Source organism: Heloderma suspectum, chromosome 1 (genome assembly GCF_057233095.1).
Source record: "Heloderma suspectum isolate Gila_16-S chromosome 1, 16-S_ref, whole genome shotgun sequence".
In the NCBI taxonomy this organism is placed as follows: domain Eukaryota; kingdom Metazoa; phylum Chordata; class Lepidosauria; order Squamata; family Helodermatidae; genus Heloderma; species Heloderma suspectum.
The window spans coordinates 253,119,981-253,139,705 of record NC_139458.1 but is presented as its reverse complement, the minus strand read 5'-3'; the positions used below and the strand labels follow the sequence as shown (position 1 = coordinate 253,139,705).

The window sequence follows — 19,725 nt, the reverse complement described above, 5'->3', positions numbered from 1 at the left end:
GGAGAATCCAGGAGCAAGCTCACAGAAACATATAGTTCTCATGAGTATAGTGTCAGGAGCGCCCTAGCTGCCTCTTGCAGTCCTCACCAATAGCCAACTCAGGACACAGATGATGAGGAATTCTTTCCGAGACTTTATTCCTTTATGACACTTTCAGATACTAATCACTAGCGACAAAGCAAGGAACAGCACTGGGGAAAGATAGCAGAGTAGCCTAAGCTCCAGGTAAGGCAGTTGGTCCCTGTTTGAAGGGGAACCACGGGAAGACCCTGAACTTATGGGCTATGGAGAGATCCTGATGTCAGGGTGGAAACTCAGCCGATAGAACCCCAGAGCAGTTCTGATTCTGAGGAGGATCAGCAGTCTGTGGTAGAGGAGCCAGCCCATCCCTCACAGGCACAGCAGCTGGCAGAGATTCCTCCTGCCGGCATTCCTGAGATAGATAGTGATCCTAGCAGTGAGAAAGTGCAGGAGGGGAGCTTGCTAGACGCTCAACGCAGACGCAGGGAGCGACGAGCGATGGAGGGCGCGGAAAGGAGACGTAGCACCCGTTTGACGCGCAAGCAACGGCCGCATCCTGTGGACCCAAGGGAAAGAGGGAGGATCTCTCCCTAGCCCATAAGTTCAGGGTCTTCAAGTGACTCTCCTTCAAACGGGGATCAACTGCCTACTCGGAGCATAGGCTACTCTGCTGTTCCTTGCTTAGTCGCTGGTGATTAGCATCTGAAAGAGTCATTAAGTTGTAAAAGGATTAAAGCCTTGAAAAGAATCCTTTCATCTGTGTCTTGAGTTGGCCAATGGAGTGTACTGAAAGAGACCACTAGAGCGCTCCTGTCAGCTTGATCCCTGTTCCTCTTTTCTCTCTCTCTCTCTCTCTCTCCTACTGCTGAATGGAGGGTGCCAGGGACCCGGTGGTGCAATCTCTGGCAAAAGAGAACCAGATTCTCTGTGATCAAGTGGCTCAACTGATGACTGCCGTACAGAATCTACAAGCTGCAGTTCAACCCCCACCACCTCCGATTCCCCCCTGCTGCAAGTGCCCAGTGGCTTTGCCAGAGACATTTTCTGGGGAGAAAGGACTTTTTCAGATTTTCCGGGCCCAATCGGAGCTGCACACGCGCCTTCGACCTGAGGATTTCCTGACGGAACAGGTTTGTGTGGGCTTCATCATTAACCTACTTTCAGGCATGGCAGCTAAATGGGCTTTGGGATTTCTTCTTGCTAATGACCCCCTATTTAAAATCCTAAAAGATGATGCTGTTAAAGTGCTGCATTCAATATGCCAACAAATCTGGAACACTCAACAGTGGCCACAAGACTGGAAAAGGTCAGTTTACATTCCAATTCCAAAGAAGGGCAACGCCAAAGAGTGTTCAAACTACCGCACAATTGCACTCATTTTACATGCCAGCAAGGTGATGCTCAAAATCCTACAAGCTAGGCTTCAGCAGTATGCGAACCGAGAACTACCGGAAGTACAAGCTGGGTTTCGAAGAGGCAGAGGAACTAGAGATCAAATCGCCAACATTCGCTGCATCATGGAGAAAGCAAGAGAATTCCAGAAAAACGTCTATTTCTGCTTCATTGACTATGCTAAAGCCTTTGATTGTGTGGATCACAACAGACTGTGGCAAATTCTGAAAGTGATTGAGTACCAGACCACCTTACCTGTCTCCTGAGAAACCTGTACGAGGGTCAAGAAGCAACAGTAAGAACCAGAGATGGAACAACCGATTGGTTCCAAATTGGGAAAGGAGTACGACAAGGCTGCATATTGTCACCCTGCTTATTTAACTTATATGCAGAGTACATCATGAGAAATGCCGGGTTGGATGAATCAGAGGTCGGAATTAAGATTGCTGGGAGAATTATCAACAACCTCCGATATGCAGATGATACCACCCTAATGGCAGAAAGCGAAGAGGATCTAAAGAGCCTCTTGTTGAGGGTGAAAGAGGAGAGTGCAAAAGCTGGTTTGAAACTCAACATTAAAAAAACGAAGATCATGGCATCTGGCCCCATCACTTCCTGGCATATGGAAGGGGAAGAAATGGAAGCAGTGACAGATTTTACTTTCTTGGGCTCCAAGATCACCGCAGACGGTGACTGTAGCCATGAAATTAAAAGACGCTTGCTCCTTGGGAGGAAAGCTATGGCAAACCTAGACAGCATAGTAAGAAGCAGAGACATCACCTTGCCAACAAAGGTCCGTCTAATCAAAGCTATGGTTTTCCCAGTAGTAATGTATGGCTGTGAGAGCTGGACTATAAGGAAGGCTGAGCGCTGAAGAATTGATGCTTTCGAACGGTGGTGCTGGAGAAGACTCTTATGAGTCCCCTGGACTGCAAGGAGGTCAAATCAGTCTATCCTAAAGGAAATCAATCCTGACTGCTCATTGGAAGGACAGATACTGAAGCTGAAGCTCCAATATTTTGGCCACCTAATGCGAAGAGAAAACTCCCTGGAAAAGACCCTGATGCTGGGAAAGACTGATGGCAAAAGGAGAAGGGGACTGCAGAGGATGAGATGGCTAGATAGCATCACTGATGCAATGAATATGAACTTGAGCACGCTCCGGGAGAGAGCGCAGGACAGGAAGGCCTGGCGTGCTATGGTCCATGGGGTCACGAAGAGTCGGACATGACTGAACGACTGAACAACAACAACAATGACCCCCTGCTCGGGGACTGTCAAGGTTTCATGACAGCGATGGCCAGATTTTTCGGTGACCCCCTGCGCACGTAGACAGCTTCTCGGGAGATTCGCCGCCTCAGGCAGGGCAAGGACTCAGTTTCCAGCTATGTGACAACTTTTCGCTTGCTGATGCAGGGTTTACAATGAAATGATGCTGCGCTGGTGGCTCAGTTTTTGGACGGTTTGAACGATGAGATCTTGGACGAGTTGGCATGCCCGCCTAGCCCACCTACTTTGGAGGACCTCATCCAGACTTGCCTCCAGATAGATAGTCGGCTGGAGGGGCACCGGCAGACCCGGCAAGGTGCCGGGGGCCGAGATTTCCCTCCTCCCATTCCCCCCGTTTCCTGCCCCCTCCCCCACCCCTGCAGTGGGGCCGGAGGAGACCCCGATGCAGCTGGGAGCTACCTGAGCCCCACTGCCCCGCTCTAGAGGAACTAGAGCGGCGGTGCACTGAGTGCCGATGCTTTCAGTGTGGAAAACTGGGGCATTTTGCCAAAACCTGCCGTGCTAGACCCGCAGCTCCTCTGCCTCCCCATCAACTCATTCATCCTCCTCCTCACCCCCAGGCCTGACTAGAATGCCCCCCAAGCCTGTTGGGGGTCTCCACACCCGGTGGGTGCCTTCTGCAACCCCCCCACCCTCCCATCTGCTATTGCAAGTTCACCTCCGCCCCTCCCAGTGGGGTGGGGTGGAGGCCCTGGCTTTAGCGGACTCGGGGGCTACGACCAGTTTCATGGATGAAACCTTCGCCCTCTTCCACATGATTCCTACCCTGCCTCTTCCTTCGCCCTTGGCAGTGGAGACCATTGATGGGCGTCCTCTTTCTTCGGGCGCAGTGACTTGGATTACAGCTCCACTCACTCTGCACGCCCAGTCCCAAGTTGAGTAGATTCAGTTTCACTTGGCCAAGGTTCCCCAGTACCCAATCGTGCTGGGTGTTTCCTGGCTCTCTAAGCATAATCCTCCGTTTTCTTGGGAGCTTCAGCAAGTGGAGTTTGCGTCTCCCTACTGCCGGGAGCATTGCCTCCCGATCGAGGCACCAGTCCCAGTCCAGGCCTTAACCCTTTCCTCCCCCTCCTTGTCTGCTTCTGGTAGTTCTTCAGCTACTGTGATCCTCCCAGAGAAGTATGTGGCTTTTCGGGATGTTTTTGACAAGAAGGAGGCTGACTAGCTCCCCCCCCACATCACCCATTTGACTGTGCCATTAACCTCATTCTGGGGGCGACCATCCCTGCTGGCCGACTGTATTCGATGTCGGAGCTGGAACTTCGAGCTCTGCGGGAGTTTTTGGATACAAACCTCAGACATGGCTTCATTCGCCCTTCCTCCTCCCCCGCCTGCGCCCCTACCATCTTTGTGACCAAGAAATCTGGAGAACTCCGCCCGGTGCACGACTACGGATCCCTCAATTTGGTCTTGATCCCTGACAAGTACCCCCTCCCCCAATCCCTGAGATGCTGGAGTGCCTGGGGCGAGCCAAGATTTTCATAAAGTTGGACTCACCTATGCCCCCCCACGTTTTTGCGTTTTATGAATGCCATCTTCCGGGACTATTTGGACACTTTCCTCATTGTGTATCTCGATGATTTACTTATATTTTCTGAGGACCCCCACGCCCATCAGCACCATGTCTCCACCGTCCTCCAGCGCCTCTGCGAGCACCATCTTTATGCCAAGCTGGAGAAATGTGTGTTTGACCTAACCTCTTTGGACTATCTCGGCTACCTTATCTCAGCTAACGGTATCAGGATGTATCCTGCAAAGGTCCAGGCTGCCCTCTCCTGGCAGGCTCCATCCACCAAGAAGGACTTGCAACTGTTTCTGGGGTTTGCTAATTTTTACAGAAAGTTCCTGCTCAGCTTTGCTCAGCTGACATCTCCTCTCATGGACCTCCTTAAGGGCAGGAAATCTCCTTTTCATTGGACGGCATCTGCCCAACAGGCTTTCAAGGAACTTAAGAAGCTTTTTAGTTCTGAGCCGATCCTGTTACATCCTGACCCGAGGAAGCCTTTTGTAGTGCAAACTGATGCCTCTGACTTTGCAGTGGGGGCGGTGCTTTTTCAGCCAGATCAGGCGAGCGGTGGGTTGCAACCCTGCACCTACCACTCCAGGAAGCTGAACATGTCTGAGAGGAATTATACCATCTGGGAGAAGGAACTGTTGGCCATCAAGTCCACTTTGGAGACCTAGCATCTTCTGGAGGGGGCACAGCACCCAGTTGAAGTTAGAACCGACCATCGCAACCTGGAACATCTTCAGACAGCCCGTGCCTTAAACCAGCGGCAGATTAGGTGGTCGCTTTTTTCCCCCCAGTTGCAACGTAAGATTTGCCATGTGAGGGCCTCCGATGACGTACAAGCAGATGCTCTTTCTCATAAGCTGGACCTCCAGCCAGGGGGTGAGGGAAATCCCCCCCTCTGATTCTTCCCCCCCAGAGCCTGGCGGCAGCTGCGGTACCTCACTCTTGGGAGGAGCTCCTTCACTCTGCACAGGCTCAGGATGCTTTTCTTCGCACAAAAGTGGAGGAATTGGGGCTAGCCTCTGCCCCCCCTTCTCTTTGCGAGGTGGCCTGCTTTACCATTCTGGTCAGGTCTTTGTGCCTTCTAGACCCCTCTGCGAGAAGGTGCTCCATCAGTTCCACGACTCCCCCACCGCTGGGCATTTTGGCTTTGCCAAGACCCTGCACGGAGTGACGAGGGATTTTTGGTGGCCTCGTGTGTGTCGGGATGTCAAGACCTATGTCGCCTCCTGCCCTACCTGCCAGCACGCGAAGGCCCCCTCAGGCAAGCCCACAGATTTGCTTCACCCCCTGCCTACCCCCTCAGGACATTGGAAACTGCTCTCCCTTGACTTCATCACTGACTTGCCTCCCTCACACGGTAAGACCACCATTCTGGTGGTGGTGGATTTGTTTTCTAAGATGGCCCATTTCATCACCTGCTCTGGGCTGCCCACAGCCAGGGAGACGGCGGAGCTGTTTTTGGTGCACGTTTTCCGGCTCCACAGATGGCCCGAGGGTCTCATTTCGGATAGGGGGCCCAATTCACTGCCCATTTCTGGAGGGAGCTACTTGGGCTTCTCCATGTGACGCTCCGTCTTTCCTCCGCCCACCATCCACAGACGGACGGTCAGACCAAGTGCACCAATGCGACTCTGGAGCAATATTTGCGCTGTTAATTACCAGCAAGATGGCTGGTTTTCCTTCCTGCCTCTCACAGAATTTGTTTATAACAATGCCTGCCATGCTTCCACCCGCCAAACTCCATTTTTTGCCAATTTTGGTTACCACCCCAAGGCTTTCCCATCCACCTTAGATCCCTCTTCGGTGCCAGCGGCCCATGACATTTTAGAGGAGTTGTGAGTGGTACACCACCTCTTACGAGGCTCCCTCGAGCAAGCCAAGATAGCCTACAAGGCCTCTGCAGAGCGGCGGCGCGAGCCGGGTCCGTCTCTGCAGCTGGGAGACTGGGTTTGGTTGTCCACCCAATACCTCCCCTCTCACTCAATACCCTCTCAATACCTCGCCCGCAAGGAAGCTCGTGCCTCGCCGCACGGGGCCTTTCCAGATTACAGCCCAGATTAACCCTGTTGCTTTTCGCCTGGCTCTCCCCCCCTCCATGAAGATCCATCCTGTTTTTCATCGGTCCTTGCTGTCCCCCCTGGTTTCTGGTGACCCTCATTGCTCGGTCAGTTCCCCCCTGCTGCCAGTGCTGGTGGAGGGGGAGGAGGAGTTTGAGGACGCGAAGATTCTGGACTCCCGCCTTTCTTGCGGCCGCCTGCAATATCTGGTGGACTTGTAGGGGTATGGGCCAGATGAGTGATCCTGGGAACCTGCGGAAAATGTGCATGCTCTGTTGCTGCTGAGGCACTTCCACCAGCTGTACCCCCACAAACCCGGGGCTCCAGGGGAAGAGCACGAGGGGGGGCCTCATGGGAGCGGGGTGATAAGCATCTGAAAAAGTCATTAAGTTGTAAAAGGATTAAAGCCTTGAAAAGAATCCTTTCGTCTGTGTCTTGAGTTGGCTATTGGAGTGTACTGAAAGAGGCCACTAGAGCGTTCCTAACACCTCCCTCTTTCCCTTGGGTCCTCGGGACGCGACCATTGTTTGCGCGCCAAACGAGCACTATGCCTCCTTTCTACGCCCTCCATCTGTCGCCGCTCCCTGCGTCTGCGCCGAGTGTCCAACCAGCCCCCCTCCAGTGCTCTCTCACTGCCAGGGTCATTATCTATCCCAGGAATACTGGCAGGAGGAATCTCTGCCAGCTGCTGTGCTTGTGAGAGATGAGTGAGCTCCTCTCCCACAGATTGCTGTTCCTCCTCAGAATCAGAACTGCTCTGGGGCTCTATGGGCTCAGTTTCCACCCTGACATCTAGTTTGTTTGTTTGTTCATTACATTTCTATACTGCCCAATAGCCAGAGGAGGGCTTTAGATGTTGAGTGTAGTATACGCGTAGGTTTTTATCAGGAGAGGCGCTCCATCAGGTATTTTTGTCCCAAGCTGTGTAAGGTTTTATAGGTTAAGACCAGCACCTTGAATCAGGCTTGGAAACATACAGGCAGCCAGTGCAAGCGGGCCAGAGTTGATCTTACATGTTCAGACCTTCCAGTCCCCATTATCAATCTGGCCACCGCATTTTGTATGAGCTGCAGTTTCTGAACCATCTTCAAAGGCAGCCCCATATAGAGTGCATTGCAGTAATCTAATTTGGAGATTACCAGAGCATAGACAACTGAAGCTAGGTTATCCATGTCAAGATAGGGGCATAGCTGGGCAACCAACTGAAGTTGGTAGAAGGCACTCTGTGCCACTGAGGACACCAGAGCCTCAAGTGACAAAGATGGCTCAAGGAGGACCCCCAAGCTACGAACCTGCTCCTTCAAGGGGAGGGCAACCCCATCCAGAACCGATTGAGCACCCTCCATCCGGTCAGAAAAACCACCCATCAACAATATCTCAGTCTTGTCTGGATTGAGTTTCAGTTTATTAGCCCTCATCCAGTCCATTTTCACAGCCAGACACTGATTTAGCACATCCACAGCCTCACTTGAAGAAGATGAAAAGGACAAATGAGCTGCTACAGCTGCGTGTCATCAGCATACTGATGTCAATGTGCCTCAAAACTCCGGATGACCGCCCTCAACAGTTTCGTGTAGATGTTAAATAGCCTGGGGGACAGAACTGACCCCTGTGGAACCCCATACTGGAGAATTTATTTTATTTATTATTAAATTATTTTTATTTTATTATTAAATTTATTAATCGCCCATCTGGCTGGTCACCTAGCCACTCTGGGCGATGTACAACATACAATAAAAACAGTTTAAAACAATAAAATTCTACAATAAAAACATTTTCTAAAATACCCTAACCCACCCCAAATGCCTGCCTGAACAACCACGTTTTTAATGCACGACGGAAGCTCATTAAAGAGGGGGCATGACGGAGTTCCCTAGGGAGGGAGTTCCACAGAGTGGGGGCCACCACAGAAAAGGCCCTCTCCCTCGTCCCCACCAGTCTAGCTGTCCTGGCTGATGGGACAGAGAGAAGGCCATCCGAGGCTGATCTTGTTAAGCGGCCTGTCTGGTGCTGCTGGAGGCGCTCCTTAAGATAGGCTGGGCCGGAACCATATAGGGTTTTAAAGGTCAAAACCAACACCTTGAATTTGGCCCGGAAAACAACTGGTACGCAACTCCTTCAGCACTGGAGTGATGTGATCTCGCCGGCGGCTGCCTTTAATCAGGCGAGCTGCCGCATTCTGTACCAGCTGCAGCTTCCGAACCGTCTTCAAGGGTAACCCCACGTAGAGCGCATTACAGTAGTCTAAACGAGAGGAGACCAGGGCATGTACTACCGATGGGAGCAGATGGTCGGGAAGGAAGGGGCGCAGCCGCCGTATCAGATGGAGTTGATACAGCGCTGTCCGGCTCACAGCTGACACCTGAGGCTCCATGGACAGCTGGGAGTCCAAAATGACCCCCAGGCTGCGGACCTGGTCTTTCAAGGGTAGCCGTACCCCATTCAACACCAGGTCAACATCCCCCAGCCTCCTCTTGTCTCCCACCAAAAGTACCTCGGTCTTGTCAGGGTTCAGCTTCAGCCTATTCCTCCCCATCCAGCCACTCACCGTCTCCAGACATTTGGACAGGGATTCTACAGCCAACCTTGGTGAAGATTTAAACGAGAGGTAGAGCTGCATGTCATCCGCATATTGATGACACTGCACCCCAAACCTCCTGATGATAGCCCCCAGCGGCTTCACATAGATGTTAAATAGCATCGGGGAGAGGATGGAACCCTGTGGCACCCCACAAGTAAGTGGCCACGGGTCTGAAACCTCCTCTCCCAGTGCTACCCTCTGGTACCTGCCGGAGAGGAAGGACCGGAACCACCGCAATACGGTGTCCCCAATGCCCAACCCCTCCAGGCGGTCCAGGAGGATACCGTGGTCAACGGTATCGAAAGCCGCTGAGAGGTCGAGGAGAAGAAGGAAGGAGCATTCACCCCTATCCAGAGCCCTCCTCATATCATCTACCAAGGCGACCAAGACCGTTTCTGTCCCATGCCCAGGCCTGAAGCCCAACTGAAATGGATCTAGATAATCAGTTTCTTCCAAGTGTGCCTTCAACTGCACCGCCACCACCCGCTCAATCACCTTGCCCAAAAATGGCAGATTTGAGACTGAACTGACAGGGCCGAGCCATATTCCCCAGGTGCCACCTTCTGCAGCCGACCATCCAAGTAGGAGTGAAACCACTGCAATGCAGTGCCTCCCACTCCCAGCTCAGACAATCGCCCAGAAGGATACCATGGTTGATAGTATCAAAAGCTGCTGAGAGATCAAGGAGAATCATCAAGGTCACACTCCCCCTGTCTCTCTCCTGACACACAGAGTGACCAAGGCTGTTTCTATGCCAAAACCCAGCCTGAACCCCGACTGAAATGGATCTAGATAATCGGTCTCATCCAAGAGTGTCTGGAGCCAGTTGTAGTGTATCACAGAACTTTGTGGTTAACAACCCATAGCTAAATCATAATGCAGGGTTTGCATGTAGCAACAACCCATGATTCAACAACAACCCATGCTCATCCAATACTCTGGTTTTTTATTACATGCAAACCAGGTCTATAAGGCATCCAGGGACGCCCTGTCAGCGACCAAGAGTGGAAGCCTACTAGCAAACAAATAGGGTCCTTGTAATGTTGTTTTCCAAAACAGAAATGTGCCACTGGCTCAAGCCTGGTGGTCGATTCTTCCCCTGAACTTGAGGAGGTTGGCTGTGTTTAGTAATAGGTGGAGAATCCTTAGAAGTATTATGATAGGCTGGATGTGTATAGAGAGGGGGCCTATTTCAGGGATCCTGAGTGTGTCTGAGACTTTGTGCTTCCATGTCAGTGGAAGCTTGACCAGCTGGTCAATGCGGGTGAGCAGATTTTCCCTTCACTGCAGTCTTGTAGTTCTGCCAGTATTTTACTTTTCTACGTAGGAGTGAATGGACTGTAGCCAATCAGACACTAGCACTAATGGAAATTATGTTGTGCTAGCGTAAGGGCCCTCTAGTGCAACAGCAATAGCATTAGCTGGCATGACAGGATTTCCAGGGAATCCCATCATGCCAGCTAATGCTATCGCCGATGCACTAGAGGGGCCTTTCACTACCGCAGCTTAATTTACATTAGTGCTAGTGTCCGATTGGATACTGCCCAATGGAAATAATTTGCTTATATGGGAAACTGTAAGGGCTTCCCACAGCATACCACTGTTCCTTTTAGCATATAACTCTGCCCCTCTGTTTGAGTCAAGGGTCAGGTTTTGCTTCTGCCACCCCCACTGATGTCACAAATTATAGCCAGCTTGATGTGTCCAATAGGATGAAATCATACCTTTGAGAACAGAACCAGCCAAATATTTGCATCTCACCAATCCTTCCTCTGCGCAACTGCATCCTGGGTTCTGCTGGACATGCCACAGTGTGACAGAACCCTGGGAACAGGCTTTTATATAGAGCAGAAGTTTCAGAATGAGATTATTACAAAGGATCAAAGCTGAGAACAGGAACAAATTAAGCTTCCTGTCCCTTTGATTTTACAGACCGACCATGGTACCCCACATGTTCTGCCAGCACCCAGCAACACGGAGGAATTTAAGTCAATAGACTACACAGATCTATGGATTAAATCTATACAGCGCATTCTTTTCACTGAATGTTTAAGGGAGCAATCCTGTGGCCACTAGACACTGTCGGAGGCAGGGCTCAGAATGTGGTTCCCAGAAACCGTGCTCCATCGTAGCTGGCATGGTTCTCTCCACGCTGGCTGTTTCTCCAAGCTCAGGAATGGAGCACAGAGACAGGAGAAAGGTGGCGGTCCCAGGGGCAGGGAGGGCAGGAGACTGTGGAGGCCACTTTACGAGGCTTCCTATGCACCTTGCAGCCTCCTCCCTCCTGCTCTGAAGTCCCCAACTAGACATGCAAGATCATGCGCCCAGACAAAAATCCCCTCTGTGCTCCAGCCACCCTGCATAGGATAGTCGCCAGTCTCCGAGTTTGGAGGGTGGCATCTCTCTTCAAACGATTGCTCCTTAAATGTCTTTCTAGAGGCCTTGTGATTTGAATTATTCATTGCATTTAATTTTTCTTTGGCATTAGCTTAACCTATTGTATGAGATTTGCATAAAAAGGCGGTTTGCTTTGCAATCCAGAAGTTAGCCATGGCTTGTTTCCAACTTTATGCTAGCAGGAAAACTGCAAGAGGTGACATTGTTCTGCTAGCATTGTGCATGGCAAGGCTCCAGTCAGTGCTGAATGACACTGCATGCCCAATTAGCACAGACTTTCGGATCGCACTGTCTCTGACCCTACATTGCATTTTACTAAAACCATGCTATATCTGGATACCTTTGTTCATGTGTGCGAAGCTGAATAGGAACATTTTGTTGCTGTTGTTGTTGTTGCTACGCTTAAATAAAGAACTTTGCTCATGAGAGCGTCCTGTGCCCCTTCAATTAATGTATCAACTCCAATGATCATCCACCCCATGCCTATGCAGTACATAGGGTAAGCACTACATTTAGGTGGGGAGCTTTTCAAAACGAGTTGTGGAAGCACTTCCACAAATAGAAATTAAGCGTGGGATTTCACGGGCAAGGATGAAAATAGGCTTTCCTCAAGTGGCAGAGGCTTTGTGCAAGAATTGGGGTGATGCGGAGTGGTGGGAGTGTGGGGTGGAACGCCACTGCATAGAGAACGGTGGGGAGCTGGCAGAGACAGCAGAAGATGCCCCCCACGCGAAGCTGTTCAATCAAAGGGAGGCAGGTGATGTAGAGGTGGCATGAAGGATGGTGGGATATGGTTTCCACCACAGAGGAAGCTGGGATACCTGCCCGGCCAGGCAGGAGGATTACGGAGGGAGGAGGGGCGAGGGGGGAGGGAAAAAAAGCTACACACAGTAGCTTATTGGTCGTATTGTGTGATGGGCACAGTGGGATATTTTTCAAAATAAGCTACTGTGAGTAGCTTATAAGCCACCATGGCTTGAAGTGACATGCGAAACCCGCCCATACTTTGTCTGCAGTGGACTTACAGTGGCATTTTAAAATCCCAAATGTTCTCATCATAATAACCTTGAACTGTTGTTTTTGGACAGACGCCAATAAATATAACGCATCCTTTGGGAAAGTACAAAGGGTTTTCACATTTATGCAGGTGGAAAAAATCAATAGCTTCCCTTTGGCTCTTTAAGCTTTCTGTAGAGCCCAGTAGTTTTCTGTGGAGATGAGTGTCTTGAAACATAAACCCGCAAACCCTAAATTTTACCAGAAATTAAAGTGGCACTAAAAAGAAAGCAAGGCTGTGGATTATGTTCATTTTGCTTTGCAGATTTCCTTTGGCTGTGAAACAGAAAACCGTTGGGAGGAAATTTAGTATTTTCTTTGTTGTTCTGTACTTGTTGTCTTGTTTCATTTGTACTCTTTGCTTAAGTATGGCTTGACATATGACACAGCTGACCTATCAGCTAAATGTCATGTATTCTTCCTGGTGGAGAGGTCTCTGGACTGGATCTGATCAAACTTCTTCCATCCACAAAACAATCTCCACTCCACAACCAGCCCCAGCCATTACTTCAGGTCTGTCTTTCTCTTGCCTATTTCCCAAAGTTAGGGGTTTGGAGTTTTGATTAGTAAACTGAGATTAACTCCTTCACTACACACAGAATTTCCTTATATCCAGGAAAAATTGTTCTGAGATTAACTATGCCTGATAAGTTTCTTATTCCTGCAGGAAGTCAATTTCCTTCTATGAGTTGGCCTGTTGTGAACAGAGGGACATTTTGTTTTCTTTCTGTCGACAGTGACTTTAATAACAACAACAATGACATGAATTGCAAGCCATAAATCTAGAGATGAAATTGACTAATTTATATAATTTATTCCATCTCTGGTGAAGAATTTATCCATATTTATAAGGGAAACAATGAGATGGCTCAGTGTAATTTAAAATACCACATTTCAAGCAACCCGTAGATAAGGAATAGAATTAGAATTTTGTCCAAGGGCTGTAGATACTGGGTTGGATCCAGGATCTGCCTTCAATGAGAGGAAGGCCTCCATTCATGGAATGTCTCTCCTTGCCCCACACCACACCTGACCCCATTCAGCAGGGTCTCCTGACTCTCTGGCCACATTTGGACATCACTTTAATCCATGATGGGTTTATAAGCTATGAACAGTAGCTTATTTTTTAAATAGTCCACAATGCCCTGCCACACAAACAGGCTAATAAACTACTGTTCATGGCTTATTTCACCTCCCCATGCCCCTCCCTCCCCCTCAGTCCTGTAGACCCATCTTGCATGCTTCCAAGTCCCCCTTCCTGGCTCCAACCTGATCAGGTCCCCCCTTTTTTTTAATTTTCGCAAGCCCATGTTTTTGCACCACGGGATTGGGGAAATTTTTTAAAATCCAAAAATCGGCAGTGGAGGGGGGAACATGCAGGGGTGCAGGTGAGGAGAGCCGGGATCCATTCCCTGTTGTGATCTCTCTCAAAAGCAAGGCAGAGAGAGAGAGATCCCTATGCTCAGAAGGAATGGGGTGCAACGATATTTTTTAATGTTCTGTTCTTGTGCAAGAATGGAACAGACATAAAAAAAATATGGAAAGGGGGAGAGGTGTGAGAGCACTGTAGGAGGCTGCCCAACTGGGGATCCACTCACTCTCCACCCTACTCCTCCAACCCATGAAAAAAGGGGTTGTTTTGCAGATCAGGGAAACGTTCCTTCACACAGTTGAATTTTTAAAAGGGAAGGAATGTTTCCTCGATCTGGGAAACAACCCTTTGTTTAGGGTTGGAGGAAAATTGGGGTGGGAGGGTGAAATCCACTCCTTGCCCCAAGGACTGGCTTTTCCCCACAATCTTTGGTGGGGGGTGGATTTCGCCCCCCTACCCCCAATTTTCTGCTCTTGTTTTTGGAACCCCTTTTGTGCAAAAGGGGTTCCAAGAACAACAAAAAAGGTGGGATCCCCCTTCATGCTGGGGTGGGGGGACACCCCCTTTCCTTCCCCACCCCACACCTTTATACCTCCAAGAAAGCCTTTTCCCAGAAATTGGGGAAAAGGATTTATCCCACGGATTAAGTTTTAAAACCCATTTATTTAACCCATTGTGGGTTATCGTGTCATGCAAACCCAGTCTCTGTGTAGCATTTTCATGGGGCTGGAAGGGCTGCTGTGGGAAGGAAGTGGGGGAGAAGTCTACTTCCATCAGCGGAGTTGATCCACTGGATCTAACCTACTATTAAAAAAAACCCCAGTAACTAAAATATTGATCAGGTGATCTGTAATAACATGATCAGGCATGTTTAATTTTCTGTATTGTCATGCACCACTATTCTGCAGACAGTAGTCTGGATAAATGTGTTTCTTGCTTACAAATGTATGTATTTATTTACCTATTTATTTATTACAATTATTTGTATCCTGCCTTTCAGGATACAAATCCTTTCAAGAGAGCATGCAACTAACATCAAAATATATTAATACAATCACAATGAACAATATTAACATATAAAAAGTCACTGGGCTCTTTCCTATAGGGCAGCTGGTGGTAGATAGCCCTGTGGGGGGAACAGTCTACCTGGATTAGGCCCTCCTGCCTTCCTTGCCTGCCTTCCTCTCTTCTGGAAACCTTCCCAGTGGGCTGTTGATGGTAACTGATCCCCTTGCTGAGTGGTCTGGCGTCATAAAAAGTTGGCATTGTCAAGCACTAAAAGCTTCACAGCTGTAAAGGCTTCACAGGCATAGCATTACATAACACATATTTGTACATAATATATATGCTACACACACACACACACACACATACACACACACACGTACGTTATATATGTTACAAAATTCGAAAGAGGTATAGCATTAATGTGTGAAATTTCTTTCTCTCTTACTACTTGAAAATATTTTTATTTTCCCTATGAGCGAACCTGCGGGATAACCTTTTACCATACCTTGATAAAAGTTGCTATAGCTGGCAGGGACAAGATAAAACTGGTTGGAAACAGATCTGGTCTGTTTTAGATTATTGTATAAGCAATCTAAAAGCACTAGACCACTTTTTGTGCCATAATTTGAATTTTTAAAAAATGAAAATATACCAGGATTGCTGGTCCCCCTCCCCTTCAGTAATTCTGCATGGCAATAATGTGGGTTGTTCAAACTGGAGTATTTCCCATCAATCTACTTTGAATGGTTATGGAGGATACACTTACTTACATGTTGAGATTGTATGCAACAGATTCTGGAATCAATTGTTGAGTCTCCATGGGGACTGACAAGCATTTGTTAATTCAGCAACTTTCATTGCTGAGAGGATGTACAATTCACTGCAATCACACATACTATTTTATGGCATATAGCCCTGAAATTACCTTTGTAAGCCACTATACCGAAATTCTTAGAGATGGTGACTTTGAGTGCAAGCTGCACAGCATCCTTGTTCTGCAGTGCTTTTCCAGAGGGAAGGACAAAGAAGATGAGGAAGCTCGTCATCCGGAAACGGGTGGCTGTATTTCTGCTTGCGAAGGCTTTATTGTGTTGGAAATCTGTTTTAAATTTAGTGCCTGCGTTTGGATTAGTCCTTTTCGTTTTTTTTAAGATGCGCTTTAATGATTTGGAATTCGCTCTAAGTCTGGTTATGCACAATTGGAAATGAATTTAAATAAATAATCCTAAAGTAAACAGATGATTCAGTATATACACGGAACAAATTCATTGAGCCATATGCAGTTGTGTTTCAAAGCTGAACCGCACTTTAAAGTAAGCTGTAGATTTTAATCATATTATTGTGTTTTTACAAGCTGCATTTCAGCCATTTACAGCTGCTGCATTAAGAATAGTGATTATGGGTAAACACTGCCAGCTCAACAGCACGTGATGTATTTCAGGCTCCCGGTGCTATCACTCTAGCAGTATTTGTCAGCTGTGCTTACAAACTTTCACAGTAGAGTGCAATCTCTTCCTTCTTCAAGCGTAGTGGGACATCCTCCCAGCCAACTTCTTTGCATTGCTGAATGCTAACATTACACATTCATTTACTGGTGCTGAATGCCTTCTTGTCTCCAGGCCATTCATCTCCTCTAATGCCCATCATGGTAAAGCTACCACTTCAGTCATTGTGGTGGTAGTCGCTTCATCTCAACGGTAATTTTGAGTCATGCTTCCTCCAGGACAATTTGAGACAAGCTGAATTTTGTTTTGTTTTGTGCTTTTGTTTATACAAAGGATTTCCCAACCTAGATATGTACCAAATCTAGTAGCTTCCAGACACATGAAACAACTGTTGTTCAGTTGTTAAGTCGTGTCTGACTCTTCGTGACCCCATGGGCCATACCATGCCTTCCTGTCCTCCGCTCTCTCCCGGAGTGTGCACAAGTTCATATTCTTTGCATCAGTGATGCTATCTAGCCATCTCATTCTCTGCCATCCCCTTCTCCTTTTGCCTTCAGTCTTTCCCAGCATCAGGGTCTTTTCCAGGGAGTTTTCTCTTCGCATTAGGTGGCCAAAATATTGGAGCTTCAGCTTCAGTATCTGTCCTTCCAATGAGCAGTCAGGGTTGATTTCCTTTAAGATTGACTGATCTGACCTCCTTGCAGTCCAGGGGACTCGTAAGAGTCTTCTCCAGCACCACAGTTCGAAAGCATCGATTCTTCGGTGCTCAGCCTTCCTTATAGTCCAGCTCTCACAGCCATACGTTGCTACTGGGAAAACCATAGCTTTGATTAGATGGACCTTTGTCGGCAAGGTGATGTCTCTGCTTCTTACTATGCTGTCTAGGTTGGCCATAGCTTCCCTCCCAAGGAGCAAGCGTCTTTTAATTTCATGGCTACAGTCACTGTCTGCAGTGATCTTGGAGCCCAAGAAAATAAAATCTGTCACTGCTTCCATTTCTTCCCCTTCTATATGCCAGGAAGTGATGGGGCCAGATGCCATGATCTTCGTTTTTTTAATGTTGAGTTTCAAAGCAGCTTTTGCACTCTCCTCTTTCACCCTCAACAAGAGGCTCTTTAGATCCTCTAGTGAAACAAAATTAAAGGAATTAGGGCGCAATGCCCCAGCTGGGGCATGCTGGGAGTTGTAGGACTTTTTTCTGTCTACACATGCATAGGCTTGCACCCTTCATTGTTTTGTAGTTTGGATCAGGGCTTCAAACCCAATGAATATATGTTATGAAGTTTCGTATCATGCCTCATTATGTAACGGTTTTTATATAACAGTCAATTAGTGTGTGTGGCTTAGCTGTTTTGGGTGTGGGGGAATGAATTCAACATCAGAACACTGTAATCCATATCACACCCAAACTGTTCTTCTGCTTAGTGCAGAACAGGGTGTTTGTGGTATTAGGACTTCAGCACAGTTTGCATGATAAAATTAGCATGCCTATTCACATTTCCCCCCAGCCATTTTTCATGCATTTTTGCTTTTATTAAAAACCACAATAGCAAGTACAATGGAAATGACCCTTGGCAAAATGTGCCGACATTAACTGGGTAACAATTAATAGATTTTGTCAAAAAGCAGTTTAAAAGTGTTGTCAGTTTCATTCAGTTAAAGAATATCACTTGCCTCCAAATAGTCATCAGTTTTTAGTAGAACAGATGGAGCAAAAACATTTCCCCATAAATTCCTCTGAAAATAGATTTTTGAAATTTGAGGGTCATTTATTAGTGGAGAAGATTCTATGTTAACTTACAATAATTTATTTACATATAATTTGAGCATCTTTACATATTTCTTTACATATAATTTGTGCAATCCTATATATGTCTACACAAAAGTAAGTCCCACTGAGTTCACTGGGGCTTATTCCCAGGTAGGGGGGTACAGGATTGCGGCCTTATTCTATGGATTATAATGCATGATGATATACCTAAATTCTAAAACTTGTATAGACAAATGAGTCAGTAGCGCTGGAATGATAATGTGCAAATATTCACCAAATATTCACCAGATATTCAAATTTCAAATTCAAATTTCACCAGGTATTCAAGTTTTGTTCGTATGAGAAATTTTGAAGCAAAATTCAAATTCACACTTTTCCCTTGACATTTGAATGATTGATACTGGTTGGTATCTCCTTAGCCTTGGATATTTGCAAGCTTCAAATATGAAATCTCATAAGCTATCAAGTACTACTTTGGCATGATATCTGTCAAGTGTTTTCAGATACTAAATACTATGGGTGGCATCCAGCATTGTGTGAGCTGAAGCAAGGCTCACACAACAGATCTTTTCTTTCCCCTCCCCTCCCCCTGCAGCCCCCTGTACCCCCTGAAAAGCTTCTCCAGCAGGTCAGGGGGACCTACCAAACATTGTGGGCTGTGTCTTAGGGAGCTACAGAAAGTTCATTTCAATTTTACAAGGACTAGTAAACTTGGTACATTATCTGAAGGCTGTAATGAAGAAAGAATTAAACCGGGTTTTAAAGAATTTCGATGAGGGTAAATGCCCTCCTAGTTTTTATAACATTGTTGCTTTTAAACAGATTTCAGCATTTTCAGTGAATGCAAGTGTGGGGGAAAATTTTGGATTTTCCAAAAAATCTGGATACAGCTTCTAACTTTGGGAGAAATTGTGTTTTAATGATTAGCCCATTCCCAAAGATACACATGTGTGCACACAATGCCGCTACTTATAAATCTTCAAGAAGATCTTGAATTTTCCCAACATATGTGGTGGTTTCTACTCAAAAGTCCCACACATTGCTAATATGTGTAAATTTTCACAGCATTTTATTAAGAAAGTAGAAAAGAAAATAGCATACATATGCGGAGATTCCCACAAGAATCTTGTAGAGAGGTTATTGCCGAGCACAGTTAAAACAAAGAACAAGTGTTTATACATCGGATGAACAAGGCACAGTCATGGCTAACACTGATTGGATGCAGAACACTACAGAGGCAGGACAAATTGCATAGCACTTTGGACTGGCTTACATTAGAAAACAAGAGATGTTACTTGCCATGTGATAGACAGTTCTTACTATTCTGGTTCTATCTAGTTATACATATTTTTCTCTCACATATGTATGCCTCTCTGAAAGCAATCCCTTCCCCTCTGCACCACACATACACCCCACCCCACCCCACCCCTAGTGATTGATTGAGCTGCTGAAATGTCATGGGCTTGGATCCTTTCCCACCCTCTTTCCAACTGCAGCTTTTCACACCCATCTCCAAAAGCAGCTCTGGAGGGTTGGAAGACCCCCCCCTCCCACCACCACCACAATAGCATGCAATTATGAGGCCCAGGGGCTTGTAGACAGGGAAATTGGCAGAAGTTACCAATCCATCTGCATGAGCAGAAGTGACTTTTGTTTGCACTAGGGCCATGTTGGATCCAAGCCTTAGAACATTCTAACTTCTCAGAGTGAACATATATCAATATGTTGATAAATGATGCAGCTTCTGTGAGGGAAAGTGAAACATCACCAAATGCAGTAGGCACAGGGTAGTATCTAATCGGACACTAGAGCTAAAGTA

General features: G+C 47.4%; 1 protein-coding gene across 12 annotated transcripts in view; it reads left to right on the top strand.

Annotated features, from left to right (window-relative positions):
- Positions 1-19,725, top strand: part of MACROD2 (mono-ADP ribosylhydrolase 2) — a 1,364,729-nt gene that overhangs the window by 359,420 nt on the left and 985,584 nt on the right. The window lies entirely within an intron of this gene.